Source organism: Myxocyprinus asiaticus, chromosome 49 (genome assembly GCF_019703515.2).
Source record: "Myxocyprinus asiaticus isolate MX2 ecotype Aquarium Trade chromosome 49, UBuf_Myxa_2, whole genome shotgun sequence".
NCBI lineage: Eukaryota > Metazoa > Chordata > Actinopteri > Cypriniformes > Catostomidae > Myxocyprinus > Myxocyprinus asiaticus.
In genome coordinates this window covers 10,743,426-10,759,146 of record NC_059392.1, presented here as the reverse complement: position 1 = coordinate 10,759,146, position 15,721 = coordinate 10,743,426, and positions in this window count along the sequence as shown.

Sequence of the window (15,721 nt, the reverse complement as noted above, 5' to 3'; positions counted from 1 at the left end):
GTGACAAAAAAGGATGTGGTGTAGGGTCAAGATCGAGAAACAGCCCTTCAACACTGACCTAGGACCAGCTTCCTCACTCTTAACTCCAGCCTTAATACATTTCTGAGACTGTACAACTGGCCTCAGATCTGCGGCTGTCCGTATGTCTGTGTAGGTGGGAGCGTCAGGTTTCCACCCACTCCCAGCCTGTGTGCCATATCTAACAGCCACCTGAGAGTCTGTGGCATCCTTTTGCACACTGCAAGGGAAAGAAGGTCAGAGCTTCAAGAAGCACTTTCTCGCTGATGTCCCTCATGCAAACCTCTGCACAGAATTGATGCATCAAATGTGGAGACCGTTTCAGTGCATTTACATGCACATTCTTACACTGATTATGCCTCATAAGGCAACAACGTGTAAGGTCATGTAAAAGCCTTTAACGGTTTTCTTTAATCAGGTTAAGGTCGGTGACGGTTTAAGGAAAAAACAAACGATTGGCACATGTAGATTTTTTCTTTTCCCAGTACCCCCACCTTTACCCACATTCTGGTGGCTTTTTTAATATGCACATGTCCGTTTACGTTTGCATGTTAAAACCAGAGAAAACCACATTTATATGAGATTTGAAATCATCGGTTTATTCACTGTCTTTGATGTCAACACTTGCGCACATTGAATAAGCCTGTATGAACTGCGGTAAAGGTGTTGACATGCAATCCAAAATGGAATATAATGTGGGGAAATTTATGAGTGCCGAGCCATTTTTGCTTAATCCGTTTATGACCTTACCCCGATAAAGAAAAAGCATTTAAGTGTTTATATGACCCTACACCACCTCGGCTTACTAAGCATAATCGGTGTAAGATTGTGCATGTAAATGTACTCAATGACTGTTTTCAAACAGACATTTCGGACAGACAGGTAGTCCCACCCCCAAACTCACACCACTGGCAGAGAGCTGCCTCCAAGTCTTTTGATTGGCTAACATTCTTTTTTGCTGTTTAAAGAGCCTAGGGTTGTCATGAGACAACTGATAACTGCAGGTAGTAGGGAAATATTATGCGTGGTATACCAGGAAAATGGCTTACAGCAGCTTTTACAGATAAGTAGGCATATAAGCCTTGAAGAGGCTCCAGATTCATGCAAGATTGCCATGCTAAATGTCAGTATTTTGATGCCCAAATCGGTTCTGTATAATTATGGCAGGGTACAAATGTTATTTGACACTAGTAACGTCAAAGTATTTGATAGACACTAATACCACTGTGTCAAAAAAGTACATTTTGTCTTTATGCATTAATATTATGGACTACATACAAATTTTGCTATAGGTTATGATGTGTTAACTTGTATCTTCCTCAGGCATCTAACAGTGCTGTTTGTGACGCTCATGCATTCCACAGAGCAAAGTGTCACATTCCAAAAGGGTGAGGTTGTTAAATCAGTCTACTGGGAAAGTAAGGGAGAGGCTGTGGGCACGGGGGTCTCAAAGTGAAACCTTGTACACCAACACCACAGTACAGTTTCATTAGAACCATATTAGTCAGGCTGCAGGGCATTATGCATTCATTTCAATGGTGTAATGTACTGTAAGATTTATTGAAGAAACCACATTTCAATTGTGCTGTTGATGATGCAGCATAACCCTGCTGAAACTAATCCAGCCTAAAGTGGTTTGCTGGTATTAGCTGGTTTAAGATTGTCTCCCAGCCTGACGGAAAAGTGTCCCAAACCCCTCTAAAAACCAGCCAACAGATCAGCCTGGGTGACAGCTTAAGTCTGAGCAGAATTTTTAATCCAAAAACTTCCTTTACGTCTCCAATGTATGATTCCATGTTGTCTAGACATTTCTGTTGTTAAACTTACCAATCAAGAAGCGATTTCCTTCTCCACCCCCCTTCACTTTTTCCCCACGTAAGGTATCCAGCTGTAAAACAGCTCTGATTTTTCCCCTTAAGTGCAAAATTCTAAATGCATTGCATTGCAGAATTAGCCCTGTAGCACTGCATGGAAAACCAATTGGGGAAAACCCAATGGTCACACAGACCTACTGTTCCTCTAAAAAAAGGAAACTCACATGTCTGTGCATGCATCTCTACTCTCTAAGTAGCACCTCTTGTTTGACAAGAACACTGAGTTTATGTCTGTGCACATTATATAAGAAATTGTTCATTTGTTTTTATATTTGAAGACAAAGATAATGCTAAGTCTGAATAAACATTTAACAATGAAATAAAAGTATTAGAAACATACATTGCACTATATTAGCAACATACACTGCGTTGCGCATGGAATGCAAAGTTTATGGATTCGAATCCTAGCGAATACACCAACTGATAAATTGTACACCCTTGAATGCACTAAGTCGCTTTGGATAAAAGTGTCTGCCAAATGCGTAAATGTAAAATTGGGTGTCCTTCATATTACTTTTTCTGTCCTTACCAAACTTAAAGTGACTCGTGCTGGTTTCCAAATCACATGTCTTTGTGCTGAAGCACTAGGGAAAATATGCCATCAAGCTACTTTCCATCCAGCACAACCCAGGCAGACATAGCTCCGTTTGCATGCTTATGCTGTTTCAGACAAGGCCTGTACTCTAGCACAAGTCCCCATGCCCGCATGCAAATGTGTGACACCTTCCAGTTCTGGCAGACAGCAGATCAAGCAAAAGTTAAGATGAGCCATTCATCTAAATGTTTCAGCTGGCCCAGTATTAGCAGCTGGTGGTTGGGTGAGGTAGGTTGGGAAGTTAGGCGAGGTCAGGAATGCACTGACTGTAGTTGCTCAACAGAAAGTGTGATGTCGGTTGGTCATTTATGGTGGACACTGTGACGACAAGCAATGATGACAATAATATCTGAAGTACTAGCCAAGCCTTATATGCCAAGAGGGGAGGTGACGCACACTTGAGTGACCTTATATGTTTACCACCTTGGCCGTGTTGTTCCCTTACAAATTTATGCTATGACTATCTCTGTGAGGCAATGCTCCCAGGAACTCCCTTGTTGTTCATCACAATTCTGGAAAGGAAGGAAGCATGCATGCTAAAGCTAGCCTTAGCATTTTCCATGCTGACATTAGACAACAGGCAAGAGGTTTCAATTTGGGATATTTACAATTGGTCACTTCATGAATTTTTACTGATTGGATACCGATGAGCTATTCAAACATGAAAAGACTAAGTGTAAATGCCCTCCAAGACGCATTCGAGATGGTTTGAGACCAACATGATCACACAGGAAATCTGCATTTTGCTTCTGAATGTTCATGCACCCTGAAATCGACCCTATTCAGCTGAATTACTGAAAAGCTGCCATCCCCCATTAGACATTTTTGCACCAATATAAGTGTGATCACGTACTGATGAGCAGCTTCATAGACAGGAAGTAAGCGTTCACTTAAACAATGGTGAGCATGATTCAGAGGTTAGATTTTCTTTTGGATTATCTCTCCTCTGATGGTTCGGTTTAGGGTTGGGTTCGGGTGTAGAGTTAATAAAATATGCATTCATTTTGCCTGTACTACATCCTTTACAACTAAAAATACAACTTGTTTTGGCACCACTTTGTGGACATTTCATCTGGAAACTGGACTTCAAAAGAATACATATGTTCAACATCACTTCCAGCTTTGGCCACTGGGGGCATTTTTGAATTTTGGTAAGTGCACACCCGTTTCAGAAGCACTTTCAAGCTACTGTTGCCGAATTCACAATGCGATCAGTCTGTTGAGGTGCATACATGATGTAATGTCAGCATACATAAGTTTGAGATACTGAATCGAAGTTATTGCCATATGGGGCAAAGAGAGCATTCAACAGAAACTTTGCTGCCCCACATTAGCATTACCGTGTAAATAACTGATTGGATTCATATACGTTTAGCTGGGACACGTTTACCTGGTCAAGTGTAAATGTAATGTGCATATCCAGTCAGAAAGCAATTCAGCTGATCAAGATAAAGTTACCTGATCAGATTCAATAAACAGTCAAATTTAATTCCACACATTGCAATGTTGTCTTTTTGAAGTTTGTGCTGACTGTCATATAAAAAATTGTAACTTTGAACTATCTCGGAAAGACAGGATGTTATAAATTTTTAACGTAAAGATAGTGCCTAGCTACCGATAATCTCCTAACCTGCACGTGCGATTGTAAAAAAAAAAAAAAAAAAAAAAAAAACATAGTAACATCCAAACCAACACCATGATTAGTTTTAACAAATCATAATGCTCTTCGAATAGCCGAGTTCTCCTAGGTAAAGAATTTCAGGGATCTGCACAAACAGGAGAAATATCAACAAACACCTTAGCAGGAAAAAAAAAAAAAATATTTTGTCCTAATTTTTAGCCGAACTAAAAGAAGCCTGTTCGCCAGTAAGAATAATATACAGGTGCATCTCAATAAATTAGAATGTCGTGGAAAAGTTCATTTATTTCAGTAATTCAACTCAAATTGTGAAACTCGTGTATTAAATAAATTCAATGCACAGACTGAAGTAGTTTAAGTCTTTGGTTCTTTTAATTGTGATGATTTTGGCTCACATTTAACAAAAACCCACCAATTCACTATCTCAAAAAATTAGAATATGGTGACATGCCAATCAGCTAATCAACTCAAAACACCTGCAAAGGTTTCCTGAGCCTTCAAAATGGTCTCTCAGTTTGGTTCACTAGGCTACACAATCATGGGGAAGACTGCTGATCTGACAGTTGTCCAGAAGACAATCATTGACACCCTTCACAAGGAGGGTAAGCCACAAACATTCATTGCCAAAGAAGCTGGCTGTTCACAGAGTGCTGTATCCAAGAATGTTAACAGAAAGTTGAGTGGAAGGAAAAAGTGTGGAAGAAAAAGATGCACAACCAACCGAGAGAACCACAGCCTTATGAGGATTGTCAAGCAAAATCGATTCAAGAATTTGGGTGAACTTCACAAGGAATGGACTGAGGCTGGGGTCAAGGCATCAAGAGCCACCACACACAGACGTGTCAAGGAATTTGACTACAGTTGTCGTATTCCTCTTGTTAAGCCACTCCTGAACCACAGACAATGTCAGAGGCGTCTTACCTGGGCTAAGGAGAAGAAGAACTGGACTGTTGCCCAGTGGTCCAAAATCCTCTTTTCAGATGAGAGCAAGTTTTGTATTTCATTTGGAAACCAAGGTCCTAGAGTCTGGAGGAAGGGTGGAGAAGCTCATAGCCCAAGTTGCTTGAAGTCCAGTGTTAAGTTTCCACAGTCTGTGATGATTTGGGGTGCAATGTCATCTGCTGGTGTTGGTCCATTGTGTTTTTTGAAAACCAAAGTCACTGCACCCGTTTACCAAGAAATTGTGGAGCACTTCATGCTTCCTTCTGCTGACCAGCTTTTTAAAGATGCAGATTTCATTTTCCAGCAGGATTTGGCACCTGCCCACACTGCCAAAAGCACCAAAAGTTGGTTAAATGACCTTGGTGTTGGTGTGCTTGACTGGCCAGCAAACTCACCAGACCTGAACCCCATGAGAGAATCTATGGGGTATTGTCAAGAGGAAAATGAGAAACAAGAGACCAAAAAATGCAGATGAGCTGAAGGCCACTGTCAAAGAAACCTGGGCTTCCATACACCTCAGCAGTGCCACAAACTGATCACCTCCATGCCACGCCAAATTGAGGCAGTAATTAAAGCAAAAGGAGCCCCTACCAAGTATTGAGTACATATACAGTAAATGAATATACTTTCCAGAAGGCCAACAATTCACTAAAAATGTTTTTTTTTTTATTGGTCTTATGATGTATTCTAATTTTTTGAGATAGTGAATTGGTGGGTTTTTGTTAAATGTGAGCCAAAATCATCACAATTAAAAGAACCAAAGACTTAAACTACTTCAGTCTGTGTGCATTGAATTTATTTAATACACGAGTTTCACAATTTGAGTTGAATTACTGAAATAAATGAACTTTTCCACGACATTCTAATTTATTGAGATGCACCTGTAGTTTTAAGGGTGACTGAGACAAAAACATACCTCATGCACTGTGGAAGAACTAGATGTGATTTACTAAGTTACTGATCACTGAACAGAGCAAAGTAGCTATGGTATTACCAGTGGTGGATTTAGGCATTTTGGGCAGTTGCCAAGGGCGGCATCTTGCGGTGGGGCGGCACGCAGAATACATGTAATGGGAATACGTATTTAAAATACAAAATATAAGTAACTGTATTCCACTACAGTTATAATTTAAATCATTGATAATTAGAATACAGTTACATTCAAAAAGTATTTTGATTACTGAAGAGATTACTTTGCATTTTATTGTCATTTGTTTCATTTAATATTTAGTCCTTTCAGATGGAAAACATTTATACATATAAATGATGTGATCCAAAGTGCATTTGAACAGCGGTGAAACACTTTCATATGATGTGTTACATTCATACGAGCAGACAGAGAAGTAAGTCTGAAGTATGTTTGGAGCAGAAGAAATAGAAATAAACCTTGTGTAAATTGTCAGCTTTACGCTCATCTAAAATGCTATTTCTAGCCATTTTACATGCACGTTACCAGGCACGATCATATTTTTTATCAAGAAAATTCACGTTGGATCATAATTTCTTTTTTTCTAGTAAGACCTTTGATATTAGGGCAAAAATCATATTCTTGTTAATCATTTTTGTATTGTTTTCTTGTAAAAATATATAAAAATCCTTAAAACAAGATCAGTTTGATTTATCTTGTTTTAGAAACAACACTGCATAAGATATTTAGGTTTCTCAGAGAATGTATTTTTAACATGTGTATTTTGTCTTACTGTACTGGCAGAGTTTTTATAGTCAAAACAAGTGAAAAAATCTACCAGTGCTGAAGAAGTAATCCAAAGTATTTAGAATACGTTACTGATCTTGAGTAATCTTTTTTTTTTTTCTCCCTTCCCTTTTCTCCTTTTTCTGATGTATTCCTTGTTAAGCTCTTAATAGATGTGTATGCATCTCAGCTAATATGTGATGCAAAAAAAAAAAAAAGAAAGCGAGGCATGCAATGCAGCACCAGCCCAAGGCAAGAAATCCAGGGTGAACGAGTGCGGGGAGATGGCGGCAAGGTACAAGCCCCAGGCCCCACAACTAACCCCCACTAGTCCTTATGTAATCTAACGAAATACATTACAAATTACATTTTACAGCATGTAATCTGTAGTGGAATACATTTCAAAAGTGAAATGAATATTCATAAATGTTCAGATACATATATCCTTGTGTGCTTCGTGCCAGATATGTTAACAAGTATATAAAAATAGACCTCTCCCTGTAATTAACTGGGAGGCACTAGTTGACCTGCTGCACTTTTCAAATAATCTGCAATGATACACTGACGTGACTAAACATGGGCTGCAAGCTATCAGTCTCTGTTTGGCTCACAGCTTTAAGAGTTATTAATTGAAAGGTATTCAGAGGATCTTACAGGTTTACAGGTGTGCTCTTCTTCCAACCGAAAATTGGATATTCTGATATTAGTTACTGTTTCATTTCAACACATTACACGGTTCATAATAACAGTTCAAATTAATTCACAGATAAATAGAAAATTCTATTTATACACTGTGTATCATATCAAACATTCAGAAGAAGCATTAGGGTTAATTTTTCATTAGGGAGATATTTCATATTTCATATTTCTGCGGGTAACAGACCTACAAGCCGAAATTGCACGTTGTCAGCCACTGAGTGTGGCTCTGGTTTATACCTGCAGAGGGCGCTTGATGCTCTGAAAACTGAATACTACATGCATCTGCATTTAAATATCAAAATGTTTTATATTTTATTGGAATTATTTTACATTGGATAGTTATTTTTTATAAAAACTGATAATTGCAAGGATTCATACCTGTGAATGGAAATCCTCCTCTGCATTATCTATCAAAGATATTTTTTAAAGTCCTCATCCAGTAAAAATAAATGTCTGCAATTGACCCATCCTTGCCAGTGCTGAGAAAAATAACAGGTATCACGTGTCAGCACCATCAATGGGCTGTTTTGCATTTAAACCTCAGAACGTTTTATATGTAATTTGAGACATTTCTACACTGGATCACATTTTAATAAAACTGATAGTTGCAAGGATTCATACCTGTGAATGGAAATCCACCTCAGCATTATCTAAAAAAGCATCCCCTTCACAGCATTGGGAGGTGATATGTCCGCACATTTCTATGCTGATGAATCATTCTATAAATTATTAAAGATTTTTCCAGTAGATCACTGATTGGCGTTTCCCAGTCAGTGGGCATTTTCAAACCGGGATGGGCATTTTTCAGCCGCTTTACATGATTTGCCTACTACATTGAGATTCCCTACTTTCATTGGATAGTTGAGAAATGCTCATCCTGGTTTGGAAACGCCCACAGACTTGGAATTGCACATATTGTTCCACAGAGACCTATACTTTGTGAATTGAAGAAACGACAAACGGATGTAAAGAATGAATTAAACAACAAAGACGTGAATATGAATGTGGTTATAGGCTATTTTATGTAACATAAGTGCGTGCTAGAAACAGTTTGTGGTTGTGACCTTATCCTTTTTTTAATTTGTGTAATTCTACTTAGGCCACACACTAATCCATTTTCATTTGAAAACTTAGTTTATCAGTTTCCTAATATCATAGTTTTCCAAAGTATAGGGAAATGGAGATCATTTTCAAAAGTTTTCAGTGGAGGGAAACGTTGTTCTTGGATGAGAGGCATAAAAATAGCTAAATTAATGTATTTTCAAACGAAAATGTGTTCGTGTGGACGTGGCAATATGCTAAGTTTCAGAGGTGGGAATATTCTAGATGAAATTTCCCACTTCTGACCTCAGTGCGTTCCAGTCAATCACACGTCACGGTCACATGAGCACATGCATAAGAACATGCACAGTCTTCCAGATGCTAGCTAGCCTGCTATCTATTAGCTATTTCAGGAGCAAAATAGGTGAAAACGTAGGCACTGACATTTACATTTATTGTATATTGCATATACAGACAGTGGAAATACTTTACATTTTGTTTGTATGCTTCACAAAACCCAGCTCAGGTTTATGCTCGGAGGTAGCGTCATCTGGAAAAGTTACGCTATTCGCTGAAATCAGGGTTGGTCAGATGTCCAACTTCAAGTGGTGTTCCAGTCATTATTTTCAAGTTGGAGATGGGAAAATCCATAGTTCTGAGATGTCTGGAATGCAGCATTAGATTCGGTCCACATACACACTAATCTGTTAAAGTTTGAAAGCTCCATTTTCGGTTTCCTAAACTTGTCATTTTGTAAAGTGTGTAGTAGTAGAGACATTTTTCAAAAGTCTCCATTTTAGTGGAGAAAAATGTTGTTCCAGTATGGATGACAGGCATAAATGTAACAAAATCCATGCTTTTCCAACCAAAAACGTATTCTAAAGTCTTGTAATGCTTATGCAGCTGTTCGCCTATCAACAAATGAGGAACTGAGAGGCAAAGAGGAGAATTTATTTGCTTAAACAAATGACATTTTCCTTTGAGATGAAGTGATATAAGAACACCCTAGATTTCCTAGTATGAGCACTGGCTAACTGCCCACACAAGAATCTTAGATTATACTTTAAAATATGTATTGTTTTAATAATTACATCAGTGTTTTACACTATTAACATGTCCAATTCTTGAGTCTTAAAAACCTTGATCAAGTCTTATGAAATAATTATAAAATACTTGTAATATTGCTGTGGTATTTCTGAAATGACTAATCAAGCAACATAAAGTCAATTTTCAGTGATCAATCTCCACTGACAGTGCAGTTTAGTTCAGGATCAAGGTTAACTTGTGTCTAGGAATCAATCAATGTTTTAGTCCTAGATTAATTCAGCCTTCTCCAAGAACACCTCCACTTCATAGAGGTCATAAGCTGATTCACATTGCCGCTGGGTGGGAAGTCACAAAGTATACAATCTCATTGGCCCACATGTAAATGCTTTACCGGACAGATACAAGTGAACTCGACTGATGCTGTGAAATGAGGAAATAAGCAACAAGCACATTAGCCAGGAAGAGCCAGCGAGCGGACGAGGGAGACTGCTGCTCTGAGAGCAACAGGAATTAATGGCATTCTTGTGAAGTGTAAGGTTCTATTTTTAATGTCTGATCGGACGCAAGATGACCAAGCCTCCTACGTCACAGATGGAACAATGTGGCTGTAGTTAAAAGGGCCAGAGTAACCCACAATATCAATGATTAGATTACTGCAGCTGGCTAAAGAGCAGATACAGGTAAAACGTCAGTGTGCCACGCAGCCCCCGTGTATTGCCTTTCTCCAGATGCAATGTTTTGATTAAATTAGCCTAACGTGGGAAGTTGCTAATCCAAGTCAACCCAGGATTAAGCCTGCAGGTCATCAAGAGTACATGGGAGAATGTGTGTTTGAGTGTGGGCTGGTGAGTGGGTGGTGGATAACGAGGGTTTGTGGAGAACAAACAAACCTTCCAGAGCATGAGGCCCACAAAGATACACGTGTTATTCTGTTTGCTCTTACTTCACTATGTGATTTTGCATAATATGAAATGAAATGTGGATTAATGAAAACCAATACTCTTCCAATTTAGCACATGGGTTGTGCCTGTAAGATCTAACAAATCAAAAATGAAAAACTTTTGTCATCACTTTTGGGTGGACTATGCCATTAAGGGTCGAATTCTGTTAAAGTGCCAGCTCTAAGTTTCCATTCAGAAGTGCCTTTGAGAACTGGTTCATTTATAACAGTGTGGTCAGGCTCTGCATGTGGTTACTTATGCAAGTCAATACAAAAGCAATATGATTAAGCTACTTAGGCCTATAACAAAAGATGCAATATTATGCTATTATCTAAAATATCTGCATCTGTGGGCTCATGATTAGCTACAGAGTGACCATATCACTTTTAAAAATAAAGAATGCATTATTTACATCAGTTAAATGAGGTTTTAGCAGCATTTTGGGATATATCAGAATGTAAACTAAAAGAAGGGTAGGCTACCATATAGATGTAACAACAGTATATCTAGGCCTACTTTTAACTGTCCTGCACATTGCTTATCATTTCTTTGCTAATGGTATGGGAAATTCAGATGATATCAGTTTTAATAAATGGTTTGAACAAGTTAAACTAATGCTGCATTATCCTCATATTGGAATGTAATTACAAGATGGCAACTTGGAGATTCTACTCTGTGCTGTTCACATCCTCGGACTTCTGAAGTTATTTGCTTCTTTGGCAACACTTATTATGCCAAAACAGCTTTGTTGTTCATAACAGAAAAATATTTATCACAGCATTATTTCACCAACATTTATATACACTCACTGAGCACTTTATTAGGAACACTATGGTCCAAATAAAGTGCCTGACGTGGTCTTCTGCTGTTGTAGCCCATCCGCCTCAAGGTTCGATGTGTTGTGCATTCTGAGATGCTATTCTGCTCACTACAATTGTACAGAGGGGTTATCTGAGTTACCATAGCCTTTTTGTTAGCTCGAACCAGTCTGGCTATTCTCCGTTTACCTCTCTCATCAACAAGGTGTTTCCATCTGCAGAACTGCCACTCACTGGATGTTTTTTGTTTTTTGCACCAAACTGATTAAACTCTAGTGGTGGTTGCATGTGAAAATCCCAGGAGATTAGCAGTTACAGAAATACTCAAACCAGCCTAGGGTTGCCACCTGTCCCGTAAAATAAGGGGGATTGGGATATGTACCATATTTAAAGATGAAATTATGCATCCCGTATCTAATCTATACGGGACACGATTTGTCCCGTATTTAAGCCTGGTCAGATGGCATCACAGTGAAATCGTTCCGGATCGCTAATTATACATTGATATAAGTTCGAAATTTTGCCTAGGGTGGGTAAGGAACCATATGAAAAATCCACACATTGTGCTAAAACGTGCTAATACTGTGGAGGGTGTTGTAAGGGACCGCCTGAAAATTCCACACATTGTGCTAAAATAGAATTCTTAACAAAAATATGTTCAATAAGATGTACAAAATTACACAGATAGAACAATGTATGAATACAATCACTAAGTCATAAAGACAAGAAGTACAGGTGAAGGAAAAAAATAATAGAAAAGATCATTAAAAATTATTAAAAAATAATAATACTTATAAACCAACCAAAATGTATACATAAGCTAAAGAAAATAAATAATCAAATAAGATTTTTTTAATAAATCATGGGTCAGAAATGTTCGCATTTATTGCAAAAACTGGAGTATGTGGTAAGGGGCCGTGATATACCCACTGCCCCCCCACCCCCCATTTGAGTGTCCCTTATTTTACAACTTCAAAAGTGGCAACCCTAAACCAGCCTATCTGTTACCAACAGTCATGCCACGCTTGAAATCACTGAGATAAAAAATGTTGCCCATTCTGATGGTTGATGTGAACATTAACTGAAGCTCCTCACCCGTATCTGCATGATTTGATGCATTGCACTGCTGCCACATGATTGGCTGATTATATAATCGCATGAATAAGTAGGTGTACAGGTGTTCCTAATACAGTTCTCAGTGAGTGTATGCTTTTACTAAATGCGATATTGCAAAAAATATTATCACAATTTTCTTTTTCATATCATTCGATAGCGATATTTATCATGATATGCATTCATATTTGCACAATTGCACTTTTTTTTTTTTTTTTTAAGTTGGCAGAAGTAAAAAAAAAAAAAAATCCAGTAAAAATAGTCTATATAAAACTGCACTGGGTGATAAATGTGTTTCTTTTTGCCTATTTTTAAAACCAAAATATGACTTGCAAGTGTAAAGCAACTTGTAAGAATTACCTCAGCAAATGGGGAAAAAAAACACTGTATTGTGATTTCCACATGGCAGCGCGACTATTTTCAATTGTTCTAATAATAAGAACATTTTCTTGAGTACCAAATTACCACTTTAGAATGCTTTTGTAAGGAATACGTGACACAGTATATGTTTGCCATCACGGGTAAAGACAAATTAAATAAATACCACTTATATACTAATAATAATACAATTATTTCAAGGCGTAATTATTAAGTTGCAATTATTAATTTTGGCAGTATTTTTGATCAATTTAATGCATTCTTGGTGAAAGGTAGCATCAATTTCTTTCAAGACCAAAAATGTCTTTGTGTTCTAAAAATGGAAGTGTATATCCTATATTATATATATATATATATATATATATATATAATATTATTTTCATAAAGTAACTTGTAACGTAATTACTTGAGTCGTTTTTCGGCAAACTACTTATTTACTCTTACTTGAGTCATAATATTTCTCAGTACTTCTACTTGTACTCAAGAGATTATGTCTTCAGTATGTGGCAGGATGAATGAGGCACAGACAAACAGTTCTCAGGTGCACGGTCCTACAAGGGGTGTTTTATTGTGACAGTAAGCAATAGTGAGAGGATGAGACTTAATAGTGCGCGGTGTCTTCAGTGCAGGGGCAGGGTGAGCAATCTGCGATGTCTGTGCTCGTGAATCCCGTGTGCAGTGACATTTTCCCGAACTCGTCGCTGGAGCCTGGAATTAAAGGAGACAGGAAAAAGAGGGTTAGTGCCATTCTCCGGAGTCGTTGCTCACCGTCTTCCTCTTCCTCTGGCGTTTAAATCCTCTCCAGCTGACTGATTACAGGTGAGGCCGATCAGCATCTGCATTCCAGGATCGATTGGATAATATGCTCCAATTCCAGGGCGACGCTGAAGCACACGGGATACTCGCCACAAGTAACAGTACTCAGTACTCTTTCCACCACTGGTCTTGCTGTCCAGATGGAATCAATTATCGAAAATTACTCAAAAGTTTATCATCGATATCGGGGATTTTTTTTATAGCGATAAATATCAATATTGTTTTATCGCCCAGCCCTAACCTTACACTTTTTTTTTTTCTGGGTAGGTCAAAAACGGTTTAAGCAAAAACCGATTGGCATATGTAGATTTTTGTGCATTACCCTGATTTCACAATGCATGTTTACACCTTTACCGGCGTTCTACCAGCAACAATGCAGGAAAACCATGTTTAGGTGAGATTAAAATGTGAGCTTTATGCTCAATTTGGGCCTGTTTCTTTAAAATGTTAACTATTGGGTAGTGCTTGTTATAGCTCAAGATCTTTTAAACACTAGACAGCTTTTTACCGCTTGCCTAGCTTAGGCTACGTCCACATTTATCCGGATACATTTGAAAATTGCCTTTTCGTTTTCTAAACACTGTGCATCCACACTGCCATTTTCGAGTGTTTTCCAAAAATTTCTCATCCACACTAAAACTTATGAAAAATCTTAAATCCTCTTACTGCGCATGCGAAAAATTGTCATTTCGTGTACGGTCTGAAACACAATTGTCCTCGTGTTCTATCACCGGACAGCAATTCCAAATAAACTTCTCGTCGCCTTTGAAGGAATGCAATGTGAAGGTTGTACAAAGTAACATTTTACTTTAACAATGCCATAAAAGTGAATTGCAATCACAACAACGCCGCTACAACATGGGCCGCCATCTTGATTGTTTTGGGTTGAATGGATCACATGACTGTCACATGACAAAAATACGTAATCGTTTTCAGATATATCCATATTCCCTGTTCCCGTTTTCCCTTGGGAGAGCGTTTTCGAAAAGCTTAGTTTTCGCTGGACAAAAACGCCATCTCAGTGGAAGGCCAAAACGTAGAGAAAAAGATTAGTTCAAGTTTGGACGTGCCTTAGCCATGATTTTAGCAAACAACCTCTCCCAATCATAGCATTATCTAAAACACAATCTGAGATCATTAAGTGTGCTAGGCCTTTTCAACTCTGCTTTTGATGTCAAAACGTAAACAGTCATGCACATGTGCGCACATTGGATAAGCCGGTAAGAACTGCTGTAAAGGTGTTTACATAAATATAATCTACGTGAGCCGATCGGTTGCTTAAACCGTTCTTACGCTGGCAGATTTTTTTAAAATTTTTTTATAATAAGCTGATTTTTGATTGTTATCAGCAAATTACTGTGCATGTAAACACACACACTGTCTCAGTCAATATAGGCAACTCAATGAAAACTTTTGTTTTTGTGAATAAATACACCTGCCAAAGTGAGTATGCAGTGTATACTTCTTAGCGTTATAGATTCATATCCTCTTCACCTGACTTGGGTGTAACATAGTGGTTGTGAAAATGGCTCTTGTGTAATTCCCACAGTACTCATCTCTCCCTAACTTCCTGATAACAGACCTGCGAACCATGACCATAAGCAATGACACAGGCATGTTCTAATACTTCCCCTCCTGTTTCAACAAAAGAATCGGGTAAACAGCAATTGTAATGGGCTGACGGATAAGGACTGTTGAGAATTTCTCAAACATAAACATTTGAATGAGAGTAACTTTGATGGTTTGGAATGCTGTTCACCCACACATGCAAAGACGCCCACACATGTCCCACACATTTGAATACACATAGGTGCACACATTATATATATGACACTTCAGATCCTTGACCCATTGCATTTAAATAGTTCTAACATGAATGCGGCTAATTGATTCAACTGAATGCTGTACAATTGGCTGGAGCAAAAGCCTCCTCAACCTACTTCACTTTAGGGTGGGAATGCAGCTTAATGTCTATATCACTTAGTGTTGGCATTTTTTAATTATTCATTTAGAAATTGTAAATTAGGTTCAGGTTTACGGCCTCCACCTTGGTGCGTCAGTGCTTCCTAAAAATGGCGAGGTTAGGTGTGAAACTGAATGTTTCTGG